The 17624-nt window shown below is 39.2% G+C and overlaps 1 protein-coding gene across 2 annotated transcripts in view; it reads right to left on the bottom strand.

Annotated features, from left to right (window-relative positions):
* The window catches only part of fibcd1b (fibrinogen C domain containing 1b), a 250454-nt gene that overhangs the window by 94649 nt on the left and 138181 nt on the right, over nt 1-17624 (bottom strand). The window lies entirely within an intron of this gene.

Consider the following 17624-nt stretch of genomic DNA (forward strand, 5'->3'; position numbering starts at 1 on the left):
CTCTAAGCTGCGCGCGTGCACAATTGCGCACTGCTCGCACATTCTCAGCGCACAAAAAAATCTAGACAGCGCACAAAAATGAGGGCTCAACATTACTTATTAAGAAGCGACTTAAGTCAAAGTTACAGTGCATGAAGGTAAAAATACACGGGTTCCCCTAACGTTGTGTCCTAAATGCGGTATTTTGAAGTCGAGTCGAAGGAGAAAGAAGTTGAGTAAAGTCAGTAGAGTTTGTCAGGGAACCGGCTTCTTCGGCTCGGCTCACTAAAAGGATCCGGCTCTTTCGGGTCCTAAACGGTTCTTCGGGTTGTTTTTGCTTCTTTAATCCCAACATGACCAAATAATATGTAAGATTATGTACAAAATGACTTAAATGAAGGGGGAATAGAAAAAAAAAAGGAAAAAAAATACCAAAATGAAACAGTAGTGAAAAGCTGAGAAAAAGAGAAACAAAAGGAAGAGAAAAAAGAAGGAACAATTTAGAAAAAAAGCCAGAAAAAACAGAAAGAAATGTAAGAAAAAAGTAAATAGAGAACAAAAAGAAAAAAGTAACAGCTCGGAAAAGATAAACACAATGAGATTTTCTTTGAAGGAATTAAAAAAAAAGGAGAAAAAAACACTGTGTGAACGCTGAGACCCGTGGAAAATTAGAGGGAACATTGGGTGCAGGGTAAATATAAATATAAATGTGTGTGTTTTTATGTTATCAATTAAGATTCGCTGAGGGTGATCTTATATTTAACCAGTGTCTGAAACTCATGACAAAAAAATCACTGGACAACTCTAAGAAGTTGCCTGCCCAGCCATAAAGTTGCCTGAGCCATTTTTCATAATAAGACGACTAATCGCAAAAAAAAAAAAACCCCAACAACATTGTTGCAAAGTATTAAGCGTTGATAATCAGAAAATATAACAGAACAACACTTTAAAATTAGGTTTATTATAAACAGGGTTGGGTAGGGTTACTTTAACTCGATTACTTTCAATTACCGTAAATTCCGGACTATAGAGCGCACCTGATTATAAGCCGCACCCACCCCATTTCGGGAGGAAAACCGATTTTGTACATACACAAGCCGGCAGATCTAGAACAAAATACAATTCACCTTAGAGTAAAGGGGCTGTGGTTAATTTTCCTTCAATTCCTTTGAACATAGCAGTAAGTTACAATGACCGTGATAGGAGGCAACACAACAGGAGTGTTCTGTTTACACGTTTAGTTCGAACATCAAAAAAACTCCTGGGTTTGACACCACAAAGAGACGAGTGAAAACATTTCGTTTTTTCTTTTCCTCCTGCGGCGCAGGCGTCACTCGGAATGTGTCGGCGTGACAGCGAATTTGCAAGAAGGGCAAGGTCGTGACCCTCCCGATCATCAAATAAAGTGATACTGTCACAGTGACGGATCGCCCGACGCAGCACGACGGCATGGAGCAGCTGAGCTAACCACTTCAAAAAAATAAAAATAAAAAAAATAAACTCAGCGCGTAGTTGGTGGTCTGCTGGACTTTAGGGTGGGGTGTGTATGGTGGGCATCGGGTTTTTTTCTACAAGAAATACTTTTATAAAAATACATTATTTTGTTTGAAAATAACTATAATTTATAAGATGACAAAAAAAAAAAGAATTTACCGATAACAAGATAATCCACTAACGCTAACCCCTATCACTAGCCTTAACTATCCAGTCATTATCTGCAGCCTATCTGAAGTAGGGTCGTAGCAGCAGCAGGAAAGCAGGAAAGCCAGGACCTCCCTACAGTATTTCCAGTTCCTCTGTCCAGTATAATGTATTTCAGGGACTCTGTTTCTGGGTGTTTCCTTTTTGTTCAGTGGGTTTTTAACATATTTGGTTTGATGAGCTTTCATATAAAGGATTCTTTAGGGAGGTGCAGACAAAATGGTGTATTTTGGTGCAAACTTTGCCCTATATAGGTACATATATTGATCATTTATTTTGTATTTAATGAAGCTATTTAACATTTTCCAACAGAAAATAATAAAACAAATGGAATAAAGTAAGAATCATAATTTAAATATTATCTTGATATTTTACAAAAAAGGACTAAAAGAGTTAGAGCGTAATGAAACATGTTTTGTTCCACTAGAAAATCATTTTTGCTCATTTTTAGTTTGTTATTTTTCTAGAAAAACATCATAAAAATATAGTAAAACTTGAAAACAGATTAAATAAATGTTCCTGTAGCATTATTTTCACAGTATTTTCACAGTTGTCAGGACCAGGACAGGAAACAGGAGGCAGAACCCACTCGCGTAACGTTACTCACAGTTTATTGGGGAGAAGAGAAAGGAGCGCACACTCGATCCGGAGATCGTTGGTCGCGGGGAACAGATTGCTCGGAACGCGGAGGTGGTCAAAATCAAACGCGAGAGCAAAACAGGAGCAAAAACACAGGAAAAAACAGACATTCACAAGGCTTGGCAAAACAAGAGCAAAAACACAGGAAAAACTGAGATTCTCAGGGCTTGACGTGTCAAAACAGAGTTTCGCAGACAATCCGACAAAACGTGACTCACAGGACAGCGTTTAAGTAGTACCAAGGAGCAATCTGTCAACGAGTCTTAGCTGGTGTCCATGGGCGAGGCCAATTGGGCGCCCTGGCAACCGCGACAGAAGCTGGCGCCACACGGCGGGGACCAATTGGGCGCCTTGGCAACCGTGACAGTAATACAATTCCAAGTCACAGCAAAATTATTAACCAGAATGAATAACTTGGTTTACCTCCCTACCCACGGTGACCACAAATGATGATAAACATGTTAATGTAAAATGTACAGTAATTTATTTACACAGCCCTTTACAACGCTTCTTTCAGTGTACCAAAGTGCTTATACCGATACTTTATACCACGGTCGGCAACCTATGACACGCGTGCCACTGCTGGGGTTAACCAGTGGCACGAGAGCGCACGGCAAAATAATAATGATTATATTTTAAAAATGCGCATTTTTACCTGAAATTTAGACATTTTCAGTTGCGCGCCGTGTTATTTAGAGGTTTTACCTTAGTGGCCCTCCTCCTCTGCTTCGTGTGTCAGTGTGTGTTTGCGTGGCGCCTCGCAGAGGAGAGATCCGTGTTTTAACACAGCCAACGAAGCGCGAAAACATATCGTTCTTTCCAGCCAGCGTGGACAGACGAATGAGGCTTTGTGCAAAAAAATGACCGTGCTGTTTTGTGCATTATGCCTCGAGAGCGTTGTACCTCGCACAGCAAGTGTTAAACGTCATTACGAGACGAAACATGAACATGAATTCAAGGATGAGTCTGACATGGCGGAGACATTGAAACACGCAGTGTCCAGGTACGACAAACAAACACAGACCTTGAAGACCTTTGTTACTGCTTAAAACACCACCACTGAAGCAAGCTATCACATTGCTCAATGCATAGAAAAACATAGAAAACCATTTACTGATGGCGAATATTTTAAAGAAGTATGTGTGTGCGTGTATGCGCGCGTGTGCCTTCTGCTTTGCTGCTGTTATTTCAAGTTTTGATATTTTCTGCAACAAGGTATCATTGATGAATGGTATGGTAGCTGTGCATAGCACTTGTTTTTTGACAGTAGTTCATTGTTAATGAAGAATGGTTGATTCTGGTTAGTTCTTGTGGCAAAAAGTTGAAGTCATGGATGGTTACAGGCCTTTCCACTTGTTATAGACATTCGTTTTTTAGTTTATTGATGAAAAAGAATAGTGGAAGATACATTGGTCGGTTATACGATTTCAATGTGTAGCCATGTTGTATATTTGGACTGGTGTAAAATTACAGTTGGATATTAAAAAAATGTTTTGCGAGTCATTAATCTTGGTGTGGCACACTGATTTACGAGGAAATTTGAAAGTGGCACTCCACACCAAAAAGGTTGCTGACCCCTGCTTTATACTGTCATTTTGTCAACATGATAATTTAAGAAAAAAAACAACAGCATGAAACTGGTACTGGCAATTCATCTTTAAACATCTTCTACAGATGGTGTGCCTCAATTTTTTTTCATGAAAATAAGTGTGCCTTGTGGCAAAAAAGGTTAAAGAACACTGCCTTAAACCATAGTCCTGCAGGGTTGCGAGCAGTGTTCCCTCTAGCCAGCGCACAAAAATGAGGGCTCAAAATTACTTATTAAGAAGCGACTTAAGTCAAAGTTACAGTGCATGAAGGTCAAAATACACGGGTTCCCCTGACGTTGTGTCCTAAATGCGGTATTTTGAAGTCGAACGAAGTTGAGTAAAGTTAGTAGAATATGTCAAGAACCGGCTTCTCCGGCTCGGCTCACTAAAAAGGGTCCTAAACGGCTCTTCAGGTTGTTTTTGCTTCTTTAATCCCAACATGACCAAATATTAAGTAAAATTATGCACAAAATGACTTAAAGGAAGGGGGGAATAGAACAAAAAAGAAAAAAAATACCAAAATGAAAAAGTAGTGAAAAGCTGAGAAAAAAAGAAACAAAAGAAAGAAAAAAAGAAGGAAAAATTTAGAAAAAAAGCCAGACAAAAAGAAAAGAAAGAAATGTAGGAAAAAAGTAAATAAAGAACAAAAAGAAAAAAGTAACAGCTCGGAAAAAATAAACACAATGAGATTTTTTTAAAACAATTAAAAAAAAGTAGAAAAAAACACCGACAAAAGAAGAAAAAGTTTGTGTTGCATTCAAATAATTTCCAATGATATCAAGTGAATCGTGTTGCCAAATTGTACTTCCACTAAAAAATGTGATTAAGTACAGTTCTGTATCTTACAACCGACGAAATATGCCCCCAAAAATGTGAATATTATGCGACAAAATATATCAGGAAATAAAAAGAAATGGATATCTTGTGAAAGAATTGTAAGAACAAACGACGCATGTAGACCGTACAACCTTTGCAATAGTACATGAGTCAATTCATTCAAAAGAGAAAAATAATTTGGCATTGCCGGAAACTCAGCAAAATGTAACTTGATGTCAAGTTTTGGACATGTCTGATAATGAATTATCTTGCCACACTTGGGATTGCCGTTGCTCACTGTTGTTTCAAGCGTTGCTCACCGACTTTGTGTGAACGCTCAGACCCGTGGAAAATTACAGGGAACATTGTTTGCGAGTCTGAGACGGCTCTGCTAAGGCTTTGGGGCACCTTTTGAAGGTGTAAGGTTCTCCTAATGAGATCAGAGATTCCAATAACAGTTGCTAATGCTGCGTGGTGTCGATCCGATGCCAATCGCACCTCCAGCCCCTTTAGGAGATCAACTCGGCGTCATCAGAGCCTAAAACGGGTCGAGATGTCGGCTTTGCCGTCTGTTACCGTCTTTCGGCTCGGTTTAAATAAAGAATGAGCCATATGCCGCCGTTGCCGCATTAGCATACCGTGTCGGCGACTTCAGGGATCTACGAGACGGCTCGGAGAGTAAGAAGCAAAAGAATGGGGTCTTGCGGGTCATCCATCTCACACACGGAACTTACTTCAGTAGAAAAGCACAAAGCGTGACGTTCGTACGATAAGGTGTGGAAGTTGAATGCCAGAAAGTGCGATAAAAAATGGGGACGGAAACCATAGAATGAGAACAATTTGTGACAAAGAACTATGGAAATTATAAAAAATGATACACTGAAAAAAGGTTTTAAAAAATCATGAAAATGACAGGGTCATCTCGAATCCCTTTGCATACAATTATCCACAATGTTGATATAAATGACTCACTTCAATTCAAATAAGTTATGAACGGGTCGAAGAGAAATATGTGACAACCCCAGGACAGGAAATTATAGTTGTAATGAGAGAAGAGGCAAAAAAATCAAATCAATCATCATAGCGAAATAAATCACCGCAAAAAGATCACAAATAACGCAAATACGATAACAAGAGAGAACAGGAAATGGTTGGGATAGAATAAAAATGAAGTATGCACAAAGTATAAAACTGGTACTCTCTCACACTCATCAGTAATAATAATTACCGTAAATTCCGGACTATAGAGCGTACCTGATTATAAGCCGCACCCACCACATTTTAAGAGGATAACCGCTTTTGTACTTACACAAACCGCACCTGTATATAAGCCGCATGCGCCCACAGTAAAACATGTTACACAATTACAAAATTAGCCCAAACCCGACTTTGAGTCCCGCAATTGTAACTGAATATGAAGTACACAATCCAAAAACAACAGCCGGCAAATTCAACATAAAATGATACCGGTACTTAAGAATATGACGCAGACCTGCAGAGTCTGGGTCCCGTTGAAAATAATCCAAGGAAAAAAAAAGTATATTTCCAAAGGTAAGGGTGGGAAAAATATATATCTACTATTGTCCGCTGCGTCCACAAACACGTCTCACCTTTACTCCACTTCCCATCAGCCCCCATTGTATTCGCCCCTTCTTTTTGGAAAACATATCAGAATAAGTGTCTAAAATGAATACATTACAAAAATATACAGTTGCAAATACATATTATACATGGTTACACATATTCATAAAGAAAGACGGTACACCGAGAGAGTTTTCAAAGCTTTAATAATAATATTATAACTTTCATCCCAAACCGTGTCTGTGAAGGGTAGCAAAACGCTACTAGGAACACGCTCGCAACGCAAGGAAACGGGTCTGTTAAAAAAAAAAAAATACGGTACTTGTAAAAATCAGGGTAAACCGTGCTCATCTTCCTCCTTATAACTGACGTCATTAAAGTCGTCTTCCCCAGTATGGGAAAGAGACTTTGTCATGTAGACGTCGTCCTACGCTCCTTTATTCAAAAACACGCTAGCAACACACTCGCATATATTCCACCGGTCTAAATCTTACCTTTTGTACTCGAGCGCCGCTGGCAGCTGTTAGAAAAAAATACATAAATTGGCCGCATCACTGAATAAGCAGCAGGGTTGAACATTTGGGAAAAAAGTAGCGGCTTATAGTTTGGAATTTACGGTAACTATCAGCTTCACAGACGTTAGCGACCTCCCTTGAATTAGCATATTTATTTGTGAATAGTCGAACCTCCTGTGTGGAGTCTGCATGTTCTCCCCGTGCTTTCCTCCAGGCACACCGGTTTCCTCCCACACTCCAAAAACATGCATTTCAGGTGAATTGGCCCGTCCAAATTGTCCCTAGGTGTGAATGAGCGAGTGAATTGTTGGTCCCTGTGTGCCCTGGCAACCAGTTCAGGGAGTCCCCTGCCAACTGCCCAAAGATGGCTGGGATTGGCTCCAGCACCCCCGCGACCCTACCGAGGATAAGTGGTGCAGATAATGGATGGATGGATTTGTGAATAATCCGCACTCGTGTACGATGCACACTGCTATTTTGGGATTAAAAATTGTCCACTATATATATATGTGTAACCGGTGTAATAATAACTTTTGTTTCATTGAAATTCCCGCTGAATTATGTTGTATAGTTTCTGTATAAGTGTCCTGCAATGATGAGTCCAACAGTGCCACCTGCTGGTATGTGGTAATGATTGGTTTGGCTTTAGACTTTGCGACAGGAAGGTGGGGGTTTTTGGCAGTCTACAACGAGCTGCCAACGGTAAGACACGATCTTTTGGTGCTCTGCAAAAAGTTAATTTTAAACATTAACACCACAGCTGACAAATCTCTCAACATGCACAGTAATGTGATTGATGCTGTTTGGATTTATTTTTGTTTTGTTTCTGTCGCCTTTTATGTTAGTTTTGCCGGACGTTGCATGTTGTGCTAAAATGCTAATTCACCTTATAGAGATCAAAGAGATCAAAGCCAGCAGAGAAGCTTACCACGTGTTGTGACTCATTCATTTGTAGGTAAATTGTACCCGTTTTTATACTCATTATTGTTATTATCTCTATTTTCTCATATATATATATATATATATACAAAGGATGATGTTGGTTAAAATTCACACTAAAGAAACATATGTTGAATTCATTGTAAACGTTAAAAAAACCCACTATACGATCTCTTGTTAAAAGTATCTTGTTAAAATGGATGTAAAATTGTATTGTGATGGTTTATATTCTCAAATGTATTGTATGTAAACTGAAAAGAAAGCTCTATGGAATGTATAGGCCAGTCTACAACGAGCTGGTAACGAGATCAAAGAGATCAAAGCCAGCAGAGAAGCTTACCTCGTGTTGTGACTCATTCATTTGCAGCAACTGTAATAAAAACCTCATCATTCAGTCCAGCGTGAATGTGGATCTTTGGTGGGTCAGGTACACAGCGGTTACATATATATATATATATATATATATATATATATATATATGTATATATATATATATATATATATATATATATATATATATATATATATATATATATATATATATATATATATACTATTGAATTAATCACAAAAAAGTTTCAAAGGGATAGTGACCCTTGTTCTGAATGTTGGAAACAAGGAATGTTCTTGAGGATCGATACCAATAGCGATAGTCAGTTAAAGTCATTATCCATATCAATGCAGGATACCAAAATCAATGATGTATACCGATATCACTAAAATACAAAATCCAACTCCAAACTTAAGAAATACTTGAAACATATGTTAAACTTTCGATTAATGAAATTATACAACTTTCATTTCAATTTGTAATCCTTGCTTATAAAACATCCACGATAGGGAACTACTGTCCCAAGTGCGATACCTTGAACGAAGGTTCCTACTGGCTCAGATACCGATACCAGTACTCAAAAGTGAATAGAGGATATTAGTATCAGTTTTGAAAAAGTGAAAGAGAATTATGGGTGTTATGATATCAAAATGACAAACTCTGTGTTAATACCCAAGGGACTACTCGATACCATTTCCGACACTGCTGCAACTAAAAATGGGATGATAACTTAAGCAATGCATGCAAACATAATTAAAACAAGACAGATAAACAGTTAAAGGAAATCAGTATGATAGGCATCATGAAATATTATAAAAGTTTAAATTTTAGTAGACACTCAGAAAAAGGAGAGAAGACATCAATGGATTTCAAACACGCAGGGAGGATAGGGAGAGAAGTCTTTAGATAAGAATGTTTAACCTGCTCTAAAGGCCCACCCTTTCCTTTTAGTACATCTCCTAGGTTACAAAAAACAGATCCACCCAAAATGTTGCGTGTATCAAAGAACAGCAACATTTTTGCCCGACAAAAACAATGACGCAATAGTGCGCAATAGGACAGGATAACGAACTGGCATCGTATGAAATCTCTTTTGCGGTTGTCCAATTTTAAAAGAAAAAAACTCATCACACATAATGGGAAGTTAGTATCGACGCTTTTCAAAGAATCAATGCTCGTAACGAAAATCTCTAAAAGAAAAATAATGTTTTTAGAGTATTTTGTGTGTGTGTTTGCCTCCATTCATCTTCCCATCAAGTCGAACCTTCTTCCCAGTCCTTGCTGAAGAAAAGCAAGTCCAGATCATGATGCTGCCACTACCATGTTTGACAGTGAGGATGGTGTTTTCAGGGAGACACACAGTGTTACTCGTGCGCCAAACGAAACGCTTTGTATTAAACCCGAATAAATTTGCAACATCTACTTGCGTTTTTTTCTTGTAGATATAATAAACAGTATTGAAATGATGTTGCTTGTTCTTGGGAAATATTTTCATTTTTTAGCTTTAAATGATAAATGGACAGCATTTATATAGCGCTTTTCAAGTCACTAAAAACCTCCCAAAGCGATTTACAATGTGCTTCACACTTACCCATTAGAAGCCTGTAATGTGTAAAAATAACAAGTTCTTGGTGGCTACAATGCTCGTAACGAAAATCTCTAAAATCGAAAAGTTCTTCTTTCATAAGAATAATGTTTTTAGAGTATTTTGAATTTTTTGAACACATTCTTTAACGAAGGAAAAGGACAAGAGACGCGTTGACTCACCGCTAACCGACTGGCGGCACAAATTGACACGTTTGTTCTTGTTTTTTCAGCTAAAGCTAGCTGAAAAGGTCTCTTCAACCTTTAAAGGCGCAGGATGTTCTTGTAGGAGCAGAAAGTTAAATGCCGTACGTCTCCGGAAACACACGAAACGCCCAAAAATTATCTTAAACAGTAAAAAAAAAATTGGGCTGCAAAGGACTGTGATGCTAATCTTAGCAACTTAGCATACTTCTCCAGAAAAATGTTGCCTTATAGCAAACCGGGGGATGTGTAATAATAAATATTAAGTACCGTATTTTCCGCACTATAAGGCGCACCGGGTTATAGGGCGCACCCCGAAAAAATAGTTTTTGGTCCTATTTTTGACATACATAAGACGCACCGGATTATAAGGCGCTACAATGGGAACGTGGACAAACGTGGATCAGTCAGATAGTTCAGTCCAACTTATTACCCCCTTAACATTCCGAAAGCTTGCAAAGACGCAAATACGTGTCGAGAACACGTGCGGATGCGGTGTCCGTAAGATGTCACTCAAATGCATCGTTCCATCATTCGGAAGGTTAAAGTCTTGGGATTCAAGAAATGATAACCATTCCTTAGTATCTATTTTCTTTTTCGCTCGCAACTTTACTGTGCATATGACAATAAACACTTGGAATTGAGTTTAATTTAAAAATAGACACTCCATTCCATCCATTATCTGCACCGCTCATCACAGAAACATCGAGTTCAGTCTGAAACAAGATACAGGGACAATATAAAACCCGGAATAGCTCACCGAAGTCGTTGTGTTCATAATAATGTGCAGGCAATGTCCTCTTAGATCCGTGAGGGTAGTAAATCCAGGAGAATACAATATTTACAAATACAGAATAGAAAAAAATGCTTTCTCTATGCCGTCAGCCACATGCTATACGCATTCATCTTTTTCGGCCAATTGCAGGCTTTGTTTCGCCGTTTAAGCCAATGGCAGCCTGTAAATGATAAAAAGGATCCGCCTCTTGACCTCCGAATAACTTTAGCCAATAGTGATCGATTCAAATGATGATTGACACATTGGTTAGCCAATGAAACGCCGGTAAATAAATCCCAGCATCCACCGCGTACTACTTGGCGTTTGGGGGAAAATCTAGTCGGCGGCTGCAAGTTAGTTGGAAAACTTTGCAACTTTAAAATTGATCCATAAATAAGGCGCACTGTATTATAAGGCGCATGGTCAGCTTTTGAAAAAAATAAAGGCTTTTAGGTGCGCCTTATAGTGCGGAAAATACGGTAAATAGTTGGGGTGGGGGCTGGGGTCTAATAGTTATGTAATAAATTGTTTTTGCTAATTTTGTAGGGGGTGTGGTTTAATGTGGGCCTTTACTCTGCCGGGTGGAGTTAAAGAGCCTCATGGCATGAGGAAGAAAAGATCTCCTCAGTCTGTCCATGGTACAAGACAGTGATTCCCCTGGCTTTGATCTCTTTGATCTCCGGCAAAACTAACATAAAATGCAACAGAAACAAAATGAAAATAAATCCAAACAGCTTGCCAACATCATTTTTGCCGTTCCATGTATTCCGTTACTCCCAAAGCTTGCACAAAATTGAGTAATTTTATTCATATTTAGTTTATTTTGTCTTTTATTAGCATATTTGGTATTGGAGTCATCCAAAAGTAATTGAGAGTAATCCAGTTAAAGTACCCTACCCAACCCATATACTTTTATACTTTTAGCGAGCGCTTTTAAGGTCAACAGCATAAGTTTCCCAAGCCAAAAGAACTTTGTCTCCACAACTTGAAGGCCACTGGTAAGCTCCCTATCTGTTATCAAACAGGTGCACCGAACTCCTTTCTGCTAACCCATTCAACGTGAAGGCCACCAGCAATTTTCTCAAGACTATGTATCGCATGAATCATTCAAAGGAATTTGTTGAAAAAAGTACGGCCTTCAAGAATATTGCTATGTCAGCTTGCCTCCTGGTGGAAGAGTGTACTCTCTTCTTCAGATTCATCTCCTGTATTCATATAAACCAATCAGATGTGTAATTTCCATTTTTTTTTTTTAAATAAATGAGCCTCCTGAAAAAGGAGGTGGGGGTTCATCCTTGATCCAATTCTGGAAGCATGTACTTCCGATGGAAGGGGCTATCAAAAACCTATGTTTCCGACGAGAGTGTGTTTTTTTCTTCTTCTACCACAATCTCAAGTTTTAACCTCGACATATACAAAAATCTACATATGTTCTAAGAGTCAGCAAGATGTGAGACACCTCATCTCACCTCATCTCATTAGCTGCACCGCTTATCCTCAGTAGGGTCGCGGGGGTGCTGGAGCCCATCCCAGCAATCATCGGGCAGTGGGCAGGGGACACCCTGAACAGGTTGCCAGCCAGTCGCAGGGCACACAGGGACAGACAAGCATTCACTCGCTCATTCACACTTAGGGACAATTTGAACTGGCCAATTAACCTGAAATGCATGTTTTTGGAATATGGGAGGAAACCGGAGTGCCCGGAGGAAACCCACGCAAGCACGGGGAGAACATACAAACTCCGCACAGGAAGCCCGGTAGCTGGATTCGAACCCACACAGGAGGTTCCCAAGACCTTAGAACTGTGCAGCACACGTGCTAACCACTGCAAAAAGTTGTGTGGTGATTGTTTCATGCCCTATTTTCAGTTTTCTATAATGTACATTTAAAAAACTCCAAATATATATTATTGCAAGACTTTCGATAAAATACATAAATACATGAAAGAAAATGGAATAGAAATACAATAGAAATCAAATGTTTGTTTATTCAAATCGATAGTGTTAGTTTTGAATAAATTACATTTGCGGTCCCTTCTCAAGGTTTCTTCATTTTCCTCATGTTGAGGTTTTTTCAGTTTTTCCTTGCCCTCATGTTGGTTCCAGATAATGGGATGATGTAATAATAATCTGTAGTTTACAATAGTGGTCTGTGCAGCCCTTTGAGACTCCTTGTGATTGTGATTGTGATGACTTGACTTGACATTCTTTCACCACTAGGGGCACTAAATAATACACACTACCCTCAATTACCGCCCTCCGTCGATACACTCGACTGCTTTCATGGCAGTTTTAGGAAATGACGACAACTACGGGCCAAATTACTACCTGATCTGAACGGCTTGAATCCGTCCAAAACAGATCAATACGTCAATTTCCATTTAAAACATACAATTGATGCCAGAAATGGAAAAAGTGAAATAAAAAACCCTCCAAACTTCCCTCCATCCAAAGTCTTCAAATATCCTTCAAATGGCGGGACAACAAAAGTGGATATTAGCTTTATTAAAATGTAAATCCACCGCATCCCTTTATTCGCTTTAAGCGAACGGGCCGTTTTCACGCACCAGTTGGCGCACATGAAAAGAACCAATTATTTCGAAAGAGGAAAAACGAAAAAAAGAAACGCCTTTCCTGATCTGTGCTTTGGAAAGATTCAGAAAATCGGGAAAAAAAAAGGAAAAAGAAACGCTTGAAGATGTTGAGAAGAGTCAACTCTCCATTAGAAGGCACTGGAGCCCCATTCGTCTCCAGCCCCCACCCCCCACCCTGAGGACATCTTGGCTTCAGAAAGAAACCAGAAATAAATGTCTCAGAGGAGTGCTCCGCTCTTTATTTGTGCCACCACGTTTTGTGTTTTTGTCAGGGAAAAAATAATTTAAAAACGCATTTCCGAATATAACTTGAACAACACGCGTGTCAAATGTTTATTCACCTCTGAGAGGCGACGGCGACAAAATGGAGGGCGGAGGCGGCAAGGCAAAACGTGATTTTTGATTTGGGAAAAAGGATAAATGCGTATATACACATGCATTTGTATTATTCGTAGAGCAGGGGTGGGCAAACTGTGGTACGCAGGTCACATACAGCCTATCTGGCTTTTAAACCCATTAAATGCCAGGTATTTTTCTCGAATTGGAAAAGCCGGAGCCAGCCAATTTTGGATATTTTTTATCATTTTTGAAGGCCAACTGAAAATGTTGTTCTAAACTAGATATCAACAATAAAGAAAAAAATTAAAAACAATTGAATAATCCCCACTGTCAAACATGGTAGTGGCAGCATCATGATCTGGATTTTTTTTCAGCAAGGACTGGGAAGATGGTTAGACTTGATGGGAACATTTTGTTGTGTCTATACCATAATGCTGCAACACTTTTCACAAAAATGGATAAGACATTATGACAAAAAACCCTGCATTTTGCAAAAAAACGCACTGATGAAAATTAAAGAACCCTTTTATGTGCCTCCCACCTAATGTTGCCAATGTAGCACATAGAGCTAATTTCTTTGATTTTCTGTCAACCCCTATTTAACTGGCATTCTATGTTCCAGTTTCACTGACTTTTGCAAGATGATCGGCCGTTGTAAAGTTATCGGAGGCCTCCGGCAGCAGGTTGTCCAGGTGAAAAACAAAAGGGATGACCCTATCAGCCATAGCGAGACAATTTGATCATTCCAAGTCTATTGGTAAAATGGCGGCGCCCTCTGTCGGCTGCGGCTGCATCGGCTCGCTACAACGGGTCAGGTGTATCGACATTTCGTTCTGTGTACATTGTTACAAAGAATGACAATACAAAGGAAATTATTATTATACCAGCTCAGTAGCCTAGATGGTAAGGCGCCCGCTTTGAGACTGGGAGGTCGCTGGTTCGCGCCTCGGCCGAGTCATACCTAAGACTTATAACATTGGTAAAAATGGCGGCGCCCTCTGTTGGCTGCGGCTGCATCGGCTCGCTACAACGGGTCAGGTGTATCGACATTTCGTTCTGTGTACATTGTTACAAAGAATGACAATACAAAGGAAATTATTATTATTATTTCAAGAATACTGAATCTTTATAAAACCACTAATTCGTTCTAGTCGCCCAAGAAGGCTGGTTGTGCGCAAAAGACAAATATAAAAGAAGGCAGGTCACAAAAAACAAGATATTTAACTTGAAAAATTATAAACATTAAAAACAAAACACAAAAAAATGTACTTTAAAAAAAAACAATCAAAAGTAAAGGTATTCCGGTCCGGAGCCTTCACTCTGAAAATGCAGTAGATGCTCTGCTCCCTAAGATTTGATCTGCAACCTCAGTGGAACAGTTCAAATCTAGGCTTAAAACACACTTAGATCCTATAGCTTATGAATGACCTCTATTTTACGTTGCCAATATCTGTTTATAATTTGTTATTGTAACATCCGTTGCAGCCTGGTCATCCTGGAAGGGGGATGACCTCATGTGCAGTCCCTTCTCAAGGTTTCTTCATTTTCCTCATGTTGAGGTTTTTGAGTTTTTCCTTGCCCTCATTTAGGTTTTAGATCAGGGGTTGGTGTAATAATAGTCTGTGGTTTGCAATAGCGTATGATCTGTGCAGCTATTTGAGACTCCTTGTGATTAAGGGCCATACAAATAAACATGACTCGACTTGACTTACATTTCTAAATGTGATCCGATGGTTTTGTGTTGAAGAATTTCGGATCAGTATTGTCACATGCTGCAGCCTGTCAATGGCCAAAGTTCGTTGTTGAACTACAACGGCGACCGGATGATGAAATTGTTGTATATGAGTCAGATCAAGAGGCTTTTCCTGCTCGGACAGATACATACATAGATAGATAGATAGATAGATAGAAGGAAGGATGTATTGATTGATTGATTGATTGATTGATTGATGGATGGATGGACAAATGGATAGATTAAATATATAGACAGACAGACATATTTGGATCAATTTACAGACTGACAGACGGAGAGGCATAACGAAATATAGACATAGCCATAAAGACATATAGACATATAGACAGATGGATAGATGGGTAGAAAGAGAGACAGATAAGAGAAAGGACGGATGCATAGATCGATTGATCGATAGATGGATGGAAGGATAGATGGATATTTGGATACATGGATAGATAAACAGACAGATGGACGGACTGACAGACCGATAGACAGATAGATGGATAGATGTCACAAATAAACAGGACTTGACTTGGCTTGTCTGCATGTACTCCATAAATAATTGTTACAAAAATATGTTTTTACTACTTGGTCAATTAAATATAGCAGGGGTGGCGAACACGCGGCTCTAGAGCCGCATGCGGAATTTGGCCAATCAGAATGCTTCTCTTTGCCTCATCATATTTTCGATATACTGTGGCTCTTTGCCTCGTTTCATGTTTAGTTTATTTTCCCTTCTTAAAACACACTTGAACCATCAGAGTTACTAAGAAATAATAAATGATATTTTGAAATTCATTTGGCAGATTTGTTGTTTGCTGCTCCGGACACATAACTGCGTAGGTTACGTCTAATGCGGGGAAATTAAGTAAACATTTCATGAGCGTGCATACTGTTACCATCATGGTCAAAATGGCAAAATGAAAAGCGAAAGGGAAATATTGTTATGTCTTATGTTCAGGGTTGGGTAGGGTTACTTTAACTTGATTACTTTGAATTACTTTTGGATGACTCCAATACCAAATATGCTAATAAAAGACAAAATAAACTAAATATGAATAAAATCATGACTCACAACACGTGGTAAGCTTTCTCCCCTGGCTTTGATCTCTTTGATCTCCGGCAAAACTAACATAAAATGCGACAGAAACAAAATGAAAATAAATCCAAACAGCTTGCCAACTTCATTTTTGCCGTTCCATGTGTTCCGTTACTCCCCAAGCCTGCACAAAATTTAGTAATTTCTTTCATATTTAGTTTATTTTGTCTTTATTAGCATATTTGGTATTGGAGTAATCCAAAAGTAATTGAAAGTAATCCAGCTAAAGTAACCCTATGTCAGGTTTTTAATGTAAATGTGAATTTCTGTCTCAAGGTAATTAGGTTGTTTTTCTCATCTCATCTCATCAGCCGTACCGCTTATCCTCATTAGGGTCGCGGGGGGGCTGGAGCCCATCCCAGCCATCTCCGGGCAGTGGGCAGGGGACACCCTGAACTGGTTGCCAGCCAATCGCAGGGCACACAGGGACAGACAACTCATTCGCTCATTCACACCTAGGGACAATTTGAACCGGCCAATCCACCTGAAATGCATGTTTTTGGAACGTGGGAGGAAACCGGAGTGCCCGGAGGAAACCCACGCAAGCACGGGGAGAACATACAAACTCCGCACAGGAAGTCTGGAGCTGGATTTGAACCCACGACAGGTTCCCATGACATGAACTGTGCCGCACAAGCGCTAACCACTGCGCCGCCGTGCTGCCCTAGGTTGTTTTTATATTACTAAATATAAAAACAATGTTTCTCATACACACACACACATAAAGTAACGTTTCAGCAATGAGTGTAATTATATCTCTCGTACGTTTATCAATCTTGTATTCTTTTATTTTGAAGTCATGTTCTTGTGTGTACTGATTTCTCTGATGCAAAATAAACCACTCCCTCTCTCTGTTTGGACTTCGTCCAGGACGGACGTAAGTTTTTTTCTGCCATGTAGAATTAAACTATATACATGTATTTCATCTGTGCAAATATGGCCACCAAATAGTCTTAATAATGTCGATCTCTGACACCCTACCCAACCCTGGTTATGGGATATAATATGTTTTTAATTTTGTGTGTTTGTGTGTGTCTCTTGGACTGTCACAGTTAAAAATGTCGTCTCTTTGTGTCAAACGTGTTCGCCACCCCTGAAATATAGGGTCAAAAGGGGTACTAATCCACAACCATTAGTTTTGCATCTTTTTAACTAAATTCAGGTTACTATATGACTCAACTGCTCAATTCTAGTCAAGCCAGTTT

Source organism: Urocampus carinirostris, chromosome 16 (assembly GCF_059441175.1).
Source record: "Urocampus carinirostris isolate Australia breed hairy pipefish chromosome 16, RoL_Ucar_1.0, whole genome shotgun sequence".
Lineage (NCBI taxonomy): Eukaryota > Metazoa > Chordata > Actinopteri > Syngnathiformes > Syngnathidae > Urocampus > Urocampus carinirostris.